The following is a 12,986-nucleotide window of genomic DNA, read 5'->3' as shown; positions in this document are numbered from 1 at the left end:
CAGCGCATGATCGGATATGGATGAAGTGGTGATAGGGAAAGATATGGGTAGTGTGGATGCGACACTCGGGATAGGTGCCCCTGTATCAGATACGTTGACAACCATATCCAAAATAGGTACCTCCTCAGTAACTGATTTGGTAAGAGCTATTTCGAGTGGTTGGGTTTGAGAAATAGTGGTGGAAATATGCGAAGGTTGAGAGATAGGTAGAGAAACGTTTACCATGGTTGTGACAGGTGGAGTTTCAGGGACAACTTCTTCGTCTGATGATTCATTGCGAATCACCATCTTCCTCTTCTTGCCCAGCGTGCGTTGCATATTTTTCGCAACATCTTCTGCACGTTGACGTTTCTTGCCAGGAGACACTGGGCCAGGAATGCTGCGAATAGTAACTCCCTTACTACTCACTTCGGCTTTGTGAATCTGTTTTAAAACCCCAGACTTGGAGGGTAAAACATCCTTCTTCACTACTTCTTCTTGAACGGTTGGTGAAGATGAACCCTTCGCAGGTTTCTTGGTCCCCTTCTTCTTCTTCGATGGAGTAGCAACGTCAGGTAAGACACCCGACTGATCAGCAGTGTCAATGTTTCGCAAATACCTCACCAACACTTTGTGAGTGGGAGACACTTTGTGAAGCATCGCATCCGGAATGCGAGCTACCCGTGTGAATATGGCTTCATCATCTTCTACCACTTTGGGAAATTGGTAAAGCGAAAACTCAGCCACGTCGACATCTGATACGATCGGAATTGCTTCTTTCTCGTAGACTTTCTCCAGGATCAGACTCCAGTACCTGGCACACGATATCCCCTTCTCTGAATTCGTGTTTTCCATACTTTTTACGAATTCCTTCCACAGCTGAGTCGCGTAGTCGACATTGATGTCATAGTAGATACCCATTACGATGGCGTACACTTCGACTCTTCCTCTGTCTAGACCAACGGATCTTCCTGTAAGACACCTTAGGAAAATTCCAAATAGAAAATTCCAAATACAGGGCAATCCCGACTTCCGGAAATCACTGATCTTCTCCAACTCCGGTTGATGGCCCATCTCGTTAAACATGTGGATGATCTGGGAGTTTACAGGTTTAACAAATGGTGGGTTGTTGGGAATCTCCAAGAACTCCACGAACAAGTTCTTGGACAGTTTAACCCTCTTGTTGTTGACGAGGTTGAAGGTAATCACATCCGCCGTGTGATTGTAAGAAGCCGTGGATGCAGCCCGTGATAACCAGATCATCGGAACTAAGAAGGATCGGAACATGGCTGTTGACAACGGTGATCGTTTCAAAGCGACAATGAGCATCTTCAATTCTTCTGGATAAGCGGATACATTGGGATCAACCTGATAGTTTGTGCTTTGAATCTTCATGAGGGATTGAGAAAGGACCTCATCAGTGTTTGAGTTTGTGGCTGCCATTGTTAGGGTTTGAAAGAAGTTGGAACTTTTGATCAAGATGAAAGCTTTGAAGGTTTGTGAGAATTCTTGTTTGCGTAACCGTACACAGTGTTCTTCATCCCCCTTTTATAGGTTTCTCAAAATTTGATTTGAAATTAAAGCGGGATGCATTTAATGTTATCCGATGTGGCACCTTGAATCTCGGATCATCGCTGTAAAAGAGTACTTTGTAGTAAAAAGTAACTGTCACATCTCCTCGAAAACTGGATAGAATACCAACCATTTTTAGTAGACAGCCTGTCAAGTAACCGTTATAGAATGCGAACCGATAAAACCCTTCGCATGGAAGCAAGGCTCTTTCACTTTTGGGATATAAAGCGAAGTCATATGCCAGACTTGCGAAATCATCAGTCTGAGTTGGTTTTACTCAGAACCTCAAGGATTTCGTGTGTGCATTGTGCCAATGAAATAAGATAAGAATCAAGAAATTTTTGGAATGTGGTGATGTCAAAAAGTTAATTTGACATGAATGCAGTAAAACCCCAGGCAAAGGTTGCTTCGTTAATTATCAAGAGAGATAATCAACAACTTGTGTAGTTTCCCGTGAATTACAATCGAATACTTGTAAAGAAGTTTCGAAGGGCTTCTTTTAAAAGTCATTTTGGGTTGGTTTGAATTTCATTACATATCAGCCTTAACATAAGGTGAGAAATTGTAAATGAAATTACTTGTTTGACCAGTGTAGTCAGTGACAAGTTGGCTTGTGAAATTATTTATCATGACAAGAATTTACGAATGAAACTTACACTGAAATCATATTCAAGAGAAAATTTGTTTTGGATCTTGTTGGGTAACAAATATTCTTGGTTGTAAATATTTGATCAAGACCACGCATGCGAATTGAATATGATTTGAAGTTTCGAAATTTTTGATACTGAAACAAAGGTTTCGTAAAAATCTGGAACGAAGTTCCCCGTCAATTCCTTAAAGGTGTATGATTTTTGGGTTTCACTTTCATCACGGACTCATGATGTTAGATCTTAAACACAGAGTTGTGATTTGTCTAGGTTTTGATTGGTTTTACCAAAGACCTCAAGGACAAATCTTTTCAAAATTTTTTTTTGGATTTGAAGAACATTTTGGTTTAAAAAGATTGGTTAAGAATCGAATTGTACCTCTGTTATGATGTGGACAAAACAGAATACTCTTAACTCATTTGAGAAGAGTAAGGTAGCTCTTGTTGATTTATGCGAATACAAGCCTTGTTGGGTAGAAATGTTCATGAGATAATTTCATCAAGGCTTTCATTTTTCACACATAGTATCATTCGAGGCTTGAGGTCTACATACAACAGCATGCTTCTAGGGACATCCTAACTAGTTTGAAAAAAAAATTAATACCTTCCCATAGAAACATAAATGTATGACCTCTTCGCATTGTAGCCCTGTATTAAATTCTCAACACACATTTTAAAGAAAGAAGAAAACAAATATTTTTGTGATTTTGGAATTTTTCAAAAACGAAAGAACAAAACAAATAAAATCTTTTTGTATTTTTGATTTTTCAAATTTAAAAAACAAAAAAAATAAAATCTTTTTGGATTTTTAATTTTTTAAAAAAATAAAATCTTTTTGGATTTTCGATTTTTCATAACTAAAACAGTATGCGTAAACCTTACCATAGTGATTATGAGCCAGATACGAAAAACGGTGGTTGCGAAGCCATGCGAAGCGTTCTGAATGAACAGTAACCTCTGAATGATTTCGACTCTTAACTGTTGAACAAAGCTTTTACTCTGGTGTGGACAAAATTGAATTCGCATTAATCATCCCCACACCTGCTAAAATTCGAACAAATGATTTTTCATCAAGAGGTTTTGTAAAAATATCAGCAAGTTGTTCAGTTGTTTTGACAAAATGAATTTCAATATTCCCATCTTCCACATGATCTTTAATAAAATGATATCGAAGAGCAATGTGTTTTGTCTTTGAATGTTGTACTGGATTGTGACAAATGCGAATTGCACTTTGCGAATCACAATACAAGGGAATCTTTTTCATGTTTATTGCATAATCACGAAGTTGACTCTGAATCCAAATAATTTGCGAAGTACAAGCAGCCGCAGATATGTATTCTGCCTCAGCGATTGATATTGCCACACAAGTCTGTTTCTTTGATTGCCAACTCACTAACTTTCCATCCAAAAGTTGACATCCACCAGTCGTACTTTTTCTGTCCAAAGTACATCCTCCTAGATCTGAGTCTGAAAAAGCTTGAATGAAGAATCCTGTTTTCGCAGGATACCATAGTCCTAAAGAAACAGTTCCCTTGAGATATCGAAAAATATTTTTCACTGCGGTCAAATGAGGCTCTCTTGGATTAGCTTGAAATCTAGCACAACAACAAACCAAAAACATAATATCAGGTCTACTTGTAGTTAAGTACAATAAAGACCCTATCATGCTACGATACAGTGTTAGATCAACAGCAGGAGCATTTAACGAAGGAGTTAGTCTTGTTCCTACTGCCATAGGTACTCTGAGCTTTGTGCTATTTAGCATTCCAAACTTTTCAAGCAAGTTCTTCGTATATTTTTCTTGATTGATTAAGATCCCTTCTCTGTTCTGTCTTATATTTAAACCAAGAAAATTATTAATTTTTCCCATCATGCTCATTTCAAACTGACTTTTCATTAAATTTTCAAATTCAATTGACAATGCTGGATCAGTTGAACCAAATATAATATCATCAACATAAATTTGAACAAGCATTAGATGACACCCAACTTTCTTGCGAAATAATGTGGGGTCAACTGATCCTTGTTTAAATTTAGATTGTTTCAAGAAATTTGTAAGTGTTGCATACCAGGCTCTTGGTGCTTGTTTTAACCCATATACAGCTTTGTCAAGGACATACACATGATCAGGATACTCATTGTTTACAAATCCTGGTGGTTGTTCAACATACACTGTTTCTTCGAGTTTTCCATTTAAGAATGCACATTTTACATCCATTTGATAAACATCAAAGTCTTTGTGAGCTGCATAGGCTAAAAATATGCGAGCTGCTTCAAGTCTTGCAACAGGTGCAAATGTTTCTTCATAGTCAATGCCTTCTTGTTGTGAATAACCTTTTACTACTAGTCTTGCTTTATTTCGAATAATATTGCCATCTTTGTCGGTTTTGTTTTTAAAAATCCATTTTAATCCAACAATTGAAACATCAGAAGGTTTAGAAACTAATCTCCAAACCTTGTTCCGTTCAAATTCTGCCAATTCAGATTGCATAGCAACAACCCAATCTGAGTGTTCCATAGCATTCTTAACAATTTTTGGCTCTATTTTCGAAATAAAAACATTAAACATGCAAAGTTCTTGGTTTTCATTCAGTACCTCATTTTTCGCACGAATTTGAGCTCTAGTCAACACACCTTCTTGTAGATTTCCAATTACCTGTTCTTTTGGATGATTTCGTGTCCATTTCTCGAGTGGTGGAAAATTTGGATCAAATTCTAATGGTGCATCTTCAAACATATCTTCATTTTCAGATCCTGCAACAGAAAAATTATCATTAACTTCATGAAATTCTTCATTATTTTCAAGATTAATTGTCTCTGTTTCATCATGCTCCCCCTCAACATGATCTGTATCTTGATATTCTTGTCGATTTCGCGAATGCTCCCCCTCAACTTGATGTTCTTGTTGATTTTGCGAAGGCTCCCCCTCAACTTGATGTTCTTGTTGAGTTTGCGAAGGCTCCCCCTCAACTTGATGTTCTTGTTCCTTGTGAATATCTGATGTGCGTTCACAAGTTATCGTTGATTCATCAGTATGTTTTGAAGATTCTGATGTTTGATTATCAGGAGCATTACTTTCTGCATCAATAGCCCTGTCAGGAATTCCAAAAATCAAGTCATAATCAAAATCATTGATTTCAGAATTATCAATTGGATTATGTGAATCTACAAGTATTGGTTTATTATCAAATTTACTATCAATCTGTTTAAGATAGTAATCATCAAATGTTAAATTGAACGTTTCTTCAATTTTTCTTGTTCGTTTGTTTAGCACTCTGTATGCTACTGAATTCTGTGAATATCCTAAAAAGATGCCTTCATCAGCTTTAGCTTGAAACTTGGACAAATTATCTTTTAGATTCATGATAAAGCACCTGCAACCAAAAACATGAAAGAATTTTACATTAGGTTTCCGATTATTGATTATTTCATATGGAGTAACATTAAATCTTCGATGAATGAATGATCGATTTTGAGTAAAACATGCTGTGGACACAACTTCTGCCCAAAGATATTGAGGTAGATTCGCATATGTCAACATTGTTCTGGCAGCTTCGCATAGAGATCGATTTCTTCTTTCAACTACACCATTCTGTTGTGGTGTATACGGTGATGAAAAATTATGCGAAATGCCTTTGCTTATGAGAAAACTATCAAGAGTTTGATTTTTAAACTCAGAACCATTATCACTTTTAATTTTTCGCACATTCTTCTTCAGACTAACTTCAATCTTTTTGATAAAATCAATCATCGTCTGAGCAACTTCAGATTTCAACCTGAGAAAAAACACCCACGTAAATCTAGAGAAATCATCTACAACAACTAAAATATACCGCTTTTTGTTTATTGTTACAACAGTTGATGGTCCACATAGATCAATGTGAAGAAGTTCCAATGGCTCTACTATTTTTGAATCTATCACAATCGGATGACCCTTTCGATGTTGTTTTCCTTGTTCGCAAGCTGCACACAAAGAATCATTGTCAAATTTCAGTATTGGTAATCCTCGAACTAAATCTTCAGTTACTAGTTTATTTATATTTCGATAGTTCAAGTGTGACAATCTTCTATGCCAAAGCCAACTAAGATCATTTGATGCTTTTGATAGTAAACACACAGCTGGTTTTCCTACAATCGGTTTGATGTCCAGGGTAAACATATCACCATATCTTTTGGATTTGAGGAGTATTTCATTCGTCTTGATATTTGAAATGATACTACCTTCTTCATTGAATACAACTTGATTTCCAGTACCTACAACAAGTTGTGATACACTTATCAAATTATGTTGAAGTCCTTCAACATATGCCACTCTATTAACTGTGAAGTTTCCATTTGTGACTTTCCCATATCCTTTCACTTGACACTTGTGATTATTTCCAAATTTGACAACTCCAGCATTTTCCAAGCTTCTGTAATCTCGCAAATTTTCTTTCCTTCCAGTCATATGACGAGAGCAACCACTATCAATGTACCATTTCATGTCATATTGCTCGTCACATATCACCTGCATTTATTGAAAAAATTTAGGAACCCAAGACTTTTTGGGTCCATCATTAGTAGAATGAAACAAATTTTTGGAATTTAAGAACCATGTTTTCACTTTGTTTGTAACCGAATCAATTATATCAACATCATCAGTTCTAGATTTTGAAATATAATCATTCAATAATTTTGGATTTCCATTAATTGTAATCTTATCCTTCACAACATTCGCATTTCTGATAACTGGTTTCCATTTTTGAATTGGAACTTGCGAATTATTTGATGATGTACTCTTAGTTGAAGAATTATTTGTGTAATTATCAAATGCACTTTTGATTTGTTCTTCTGAAAATTTTCCATTTTGATATTTCTTTCCTTTCCCTTCAAACCAATGATTGAACGTTCTAACATCATATTTTCCTTTTGAATATGAAACTTTGGTTGTTTTCGATGCTGAAGGATTTGGAAAATTTGGTTGTTTTGGTGAAAATTTCTTTTTGACTTGAGTTGAGTTCTTCAAACTTGAGGAAGTATTCATGAATTTGCCAACATTTTGAAACTTTTGATTATTTGCAAATTTTTGCGAATTCTCAAATTTTCGATTGTTGTCATATTTGCGAACATATAGAACCTTTTCAACAGAATTGATTTGTTTATGAAAACTTGATGATGTTTTTGAAATTTGCTCTTTTTCATCTCTTGATTTTTCATTAGACACAACTTTCCAGAATATTGCTTTTCTTGCTTTTCTTTTTGAAACATTATTTTCTGTTGAAAAATTTCCAACCATCAATTTGAATTCATGAGAATTTAGTTTCACTTCAACCTTTGATTTTTCATCTTTTTCAAAAACTTTGTTTGATTTTTCACCTTTAACCACCCATTTTTGTATTGATTTTTGTTTTTGAAACACATAAGGATTTTTGGTTAAATTGTTTTCTTCTGTGCTTTGATTTGCGAAAAAACCTTCAGTTGTGGACTTTTGATTATCTTTTTCAATCATTTTATTAAAATCAGGATGAACTTTCTCATCATTTCCAGTAGTGACAAAAATTTGATTTGGAAAAATTTTGTTATCAGTACATACAAAATTTGGATATACCACAGTGTTGGTTTCCAAATGATGTGCGCCTTTATCATTTAAAATTTTATCAAATTCTTTTGTATCTTCAAACACTTGATCAACTACAACCCTTTGAGTTGTTTCAGTTGAAATTTTCTTTTCTTCTTTATTTACACCTGTGTCATCAGATTTCCAGCTTTCAACTTCCACATTATCAAACATACAATGTTGCGAAGTTGAAGATTTATCAATTTCATCCTCTACTATTGAATCAACTATTATTTCTTTACCTTTGATCTTAGATGTGATATTAATGATTGACAATTGAGAACAATCAACCTCTTCTTCCTCTTCGATCTCACTGATTTCACTCACATTATCAGAATTTTCATCAATATCAGCATAATTCAATTGTGAGGCATGAGTTGAATTTTCAGATTTCTTTATGATTTTCACCTGTTCACTCTTTGTCAAACTTTCATCGACAATGTTAACCAATTCATTAGCATTTAGAAATTCATCAATTTTGACAATACCATATGCATATCTATCATTAGGTATTTTGTCCATTTGAGCAATTGTGCTTTCGCAATCATAAGAAACAACATCAACTTTTTCACGTTCATACTCAAGAAAAGGTAAAAGTTTTCTATGTTGTTCTTTGCTAATATCAGAAGAGTGATGTAAAGCTGTTAATTTTGCATACAAACATTTTGCAGAATTACAGTATATGTTTCTCTGTGCTAGTAATAACCTAACATCGTTAGTAAGATTATTCCTATCACAATCTATATTTTTGACTTGTAATTCCAATTTTTCAACTCTGCTCTTCTTTATTTCTAACTCTCTTCGTGTCTCACTAAGTTGCACATTTAATTTCTTAGCTTCATTACTAGCAGACACAATAACAGAATCAAAATAAGCCACAATATCATCAAATGAAACAATTTCAGCATCATAAGCAGATAAAGGAATATTAAAAGATTCAAGAATTGTACGTACCTTGGTTGTCATGGGTGATTTGTCAGTGGATTTTGACACAAAACATCTTAGTGAAATGTTTTCTTCGCATTCCTCAAAGCTTGCGAACATTGCTCCATGTGTGGGATGCCTCATTTCTTCATCATCAGATCCTGAAGACCAGATCTGATAAGTTCCACTCTCTTCTTCAGTAGTTTCTCCCTTTGCAACCAATGACACTCCTTTGGTCTTAGCACATAACTCTTCAATCTTCTCAGAGTAGTATGCTTCATCTTTGACTTTTTCTTTCTTCTCTTCTCTCTTTCGCAACATGCAGTCAGCTGCGAAGTGATTCGCACCATTGCAATAATGACAATAGATCCCTGAATCACCTTTCAACTTTTTCTCTTCATTCGCATTTTTCTGTTTTTCCTCAATTTTCTCCATCTTCTTCCTTTCATCCCCTCCATTCCTTGTGGTAACATTCTTCGCATCATTCATCTTTCCTTTTGGATTAAAAGGCTTTTTGAAAAACTTTTTAACTCTGTTGTTTGAATAGAATGCTACAGCTTCATCATCGGAATTCATCAAAAATCCTTCATCATCTGATCCATCTTTTTCATCATTTTCTGATACCTTTGAAACTAGAGCCAAAGGACCACCAATAACGAGTTTTGATTCTTCATACATTTCTGAGACCTCAGATTCATGTGTTTTCAGTTGATTGTAGAGATCATTCAATTTGGTTGTATCAAAACTTTGTTGATTCTTAAGCATCATGCTCACACTTCGCCACTCCTTGCGAAGTCCCATAATGAAAGTTAAATTGAATTCCATGATAGATCTAGTGATACCATACCTATTGAAGCGAAACACAAGCTCATTCAGACGATCATAGTAACTTTCGAGAGTTTCTGCATCCTTTTGTCTGAATTCCTTCAGTTCAATCAGACATTGCTTCACAGAATTGATCTTCGTCTTTTCGCTACCTTGATACTTCTCTTTTAGAGTATTCCAGATGTCTTTTGCTGTTTTACAACTACGAATGTAATTATAAACCACAGGAGGAAGATCACCTCTTAGTTCCCTCATGCACCTCTTTTCATTATCCTTCAGTTGTTTTCGTTGATCTTCAACATCAGGAGATCCAGTGGATGAACCAATTTGTTGAACATTTGCAGGAGCTTGAACTGTTCCATCGATACAATTCCAAAGTTCTTCATCAATTCCATTTAAGTAATCTTCCATTCTATCAGCCCACTGATCATAGTATTCTGGAATCAACATCGGAATTTTGGTTGAAGAACCAAGCAAATGAGAGAAAGAAGTCATTGTGTTCATGTTGAAGTTCGCCATTGATGAACAAACAAAATTTCTGAAAACTTGAGAACTTGATGAATTTCAGAAATCGATCAAACGAATTGATCAAAAATCGCTAATCGAATACTCGACTTAACAATTCAAATGCAGAATCAATTCAAATCTGAAGATCAAAAGTGATTTTCAAAACCAAAATTGCGCGGAAAATTTTGAGTAAATTTTGTAACTCAAAAAGCAAATGATTCTTATACGAAAATCAGATCTAAGCAGTTTGAATCCTGCTCTGATACCAATTGAAGTGAATTGTTATCGAGAATTAAGATACAAAACAATAGATTTGAATGATGAATAATAAAGAACACATGAAGTAAATATTAATCAGATCTCATTTTATTAAGACTGATTACAGAATAAGCTGAAGAGAGTTTTTGTGTTTCGATCTTATTTTCTCAACTTCAAGCCTAAGTCCCTATTTATAGGGAACTTACAAAAAGTATACTAAGTCTTATACTATGAAACTTCGCATGCTACACTTCGCATTTACAATTGACTTAGTAAAATAACATACAAAATGCGAATCATTACAAGGCAAACTATTCGACTTTTACAACTAACATCTACACTGTAAAGTCGACAACTTGATGGTTTTGCATGCCTCAAATGGGCCAAATCTCAAGATATAGCAACCTATTTCTATGGACATGGCCTTTTCTTGGAAACGAACAGGTTTAAGACCCTTTTTATGAATCTAAGGACCAAATAACACTAAGAATGGGAGTTTTTAGCATCAGAACCATGGAGGTTATCAAGCTTCCAACAACGGGGTCAAAAAGACCCATAAAACAAGACTAAGAGAGATCTAAGCTATGAATCATCAAGTTAGGGACTTTTTACCTCAGAAAGTTGCCAAAGACGGATGAGATCCTAGATCTAGTGCTTCGCTTCAAGCTCAATGATCTTCTAGTTCTTCAAAGTCCTTAACCAAGCACAAAATCACACAAAAATCCATTTAAAACATCAAGTTTCTCACCAAGTAGCACACAATATGATTTAGGGTTTCAGGGAGGCTGATGAGAGGTTATGGGAAAAGATTAAGCCCTTTAAATAGGGTGCAAAACCATGGAAATTAGGGTTTCATCCCAGCCGGTCTACTCGTTGAGTCGAGGCCTCTCAACTCGTCGAATAGGTTACTTAAATCACGCGGTTCTGACAATATCTACTTGATGAGTTTGGGGCTTCCAACTCGTCGAGTTGCTCTTTAAATATGAATAAATTATAAATCAAATACGTACCGGGAACCAGGCGTTACAGGAAGATTGATTTGGAAGACTAAGGGAATGATCAGATGAAATAGATGGAATTTTAGAAAGTGCATCTTTCTCAATTGGCCCCGAAAAAACATCATTCAACATTTGGGTAAACCTTAATTCACTTTCATCATGAGAAATCTCTTCACCAAATGGAACAATATCATGCACTTCTTTATTGACATGAACAAAATCTCCTACTACTTCATCAACCACATTGTTACCAGTCAAAGGACAATCTTCCAATACAAGATATTTTGAAATAGAATGAAACTCAACATTTTTTTTTTCTGCGTAATCAAGAAGCTCTTTATTTCTAGGAAACAAACACCATGCAGCTTTGATGGACTCATCTATTTTTGACTTCAAATCATTAAAACTTTTAAACAAACTATCGATATTCAACTTAAAATTCTGAAACAAAACAAAAACTATATAATATAAAAAAGAAAGTCTATATGATATAAGCATTTAAATTAAAAAATGAATAAATTTTTTGATAGAAATAATAAAAAAAGAGATAAATTAAAAAGTTTTGTTATCAAAATATGGATCATAAACTACATTTTTCATCATAAATATGAAAATACTAAATACTACCTTAATAGACTTCTCCTTATCGTCACCTTGAACAGATTCGTTTTTCACAATTTTTCCCTTTCCAGAATCTATGACAAATTAAATAAATAAAATTAAAAAATATATTAAAAAGTATTAAAAGAAGTACTATAAAAATCACAATACACCTTTATTTTGATGAATTTTATGCATCTTTTGATTATCTGTTACATTTTCCAATTTCTTTGTTGGAGTCAACTTTTTCTTAATTTGAGTCAACTTCTTCATTGGAGTCAACTTCTTCTTTATTAGAATCTACTTCTTCATTGAAATTTGTATTTTAGCATCACCAACACATACTTGACCTAGATCATATATTAAGAAGATTAGTAAAAGTCAACAGAAATAGAAATGAAATATATATAAAAGCAAAATGGATCTTAAAATTTAAAAATTAAAAACAAATCTGAATAATAATTATGGTGTACCTTGAGTAATTAGATGATTACTTTTCAAATTACTTCTCAAAACATCATCAATAGGCATATGATCAAGATCATCTAAACAAAACAAAAATAAAATGACTTTAATTAAATAAAACCACAATATAAAAACTTATTAGGTCAACGAAAAACAATATAATATTAAAACGATAAACCTTATGCATAAGATTCATATGATTCAATAACATCAACTTTATCATAACCTCCTTTCTTAATTATCTCTTTCAATCTAATTTCAACTTTTCCATAATCCCAGTAAGATGTAGCAGGAAATGTTCTTTCTTCAGTCATACTGCAATGGAGATACAGTAACTATATGATGCAAAAAAAAAAACAGAGAAAATATAATTAGGTTAAAAGGATAAATAAATCTAATAAATAAGGTAAATACAATCAAAATAAAACTTACAACAAGAAATACGACTGGACCCGCATATTGTGATGGACGATCCATATTGAGTTTAAATTTGTTTTGTTTCAAGCATTCAATAACAAAACCACACCAATCAAGATCCTTAAAAGACACATTTTCTTTAAGATTTTCCAAAAACTTTTGGTTGTATGTTCCCATGGTTGGAGCATCAATCATGATG

The sequence above is a fragment of the Lactuca serriola genome, chromosome 7 (assembly GCF_051521515.1).
Source record: "Lactuca serriola cultivar US96UC23 chromosome 7, Lser_US96UC23_V15, whole genome shotgun sequence".
NCBI lineage: Eukaryota > Viridiplantae > Streptophyta > Magnoliopsida > Asterales > Asteraceae > Lactuca > Lactuca serriola.
Note: the sequence above shows the minus strand (reverse complement) of the source record.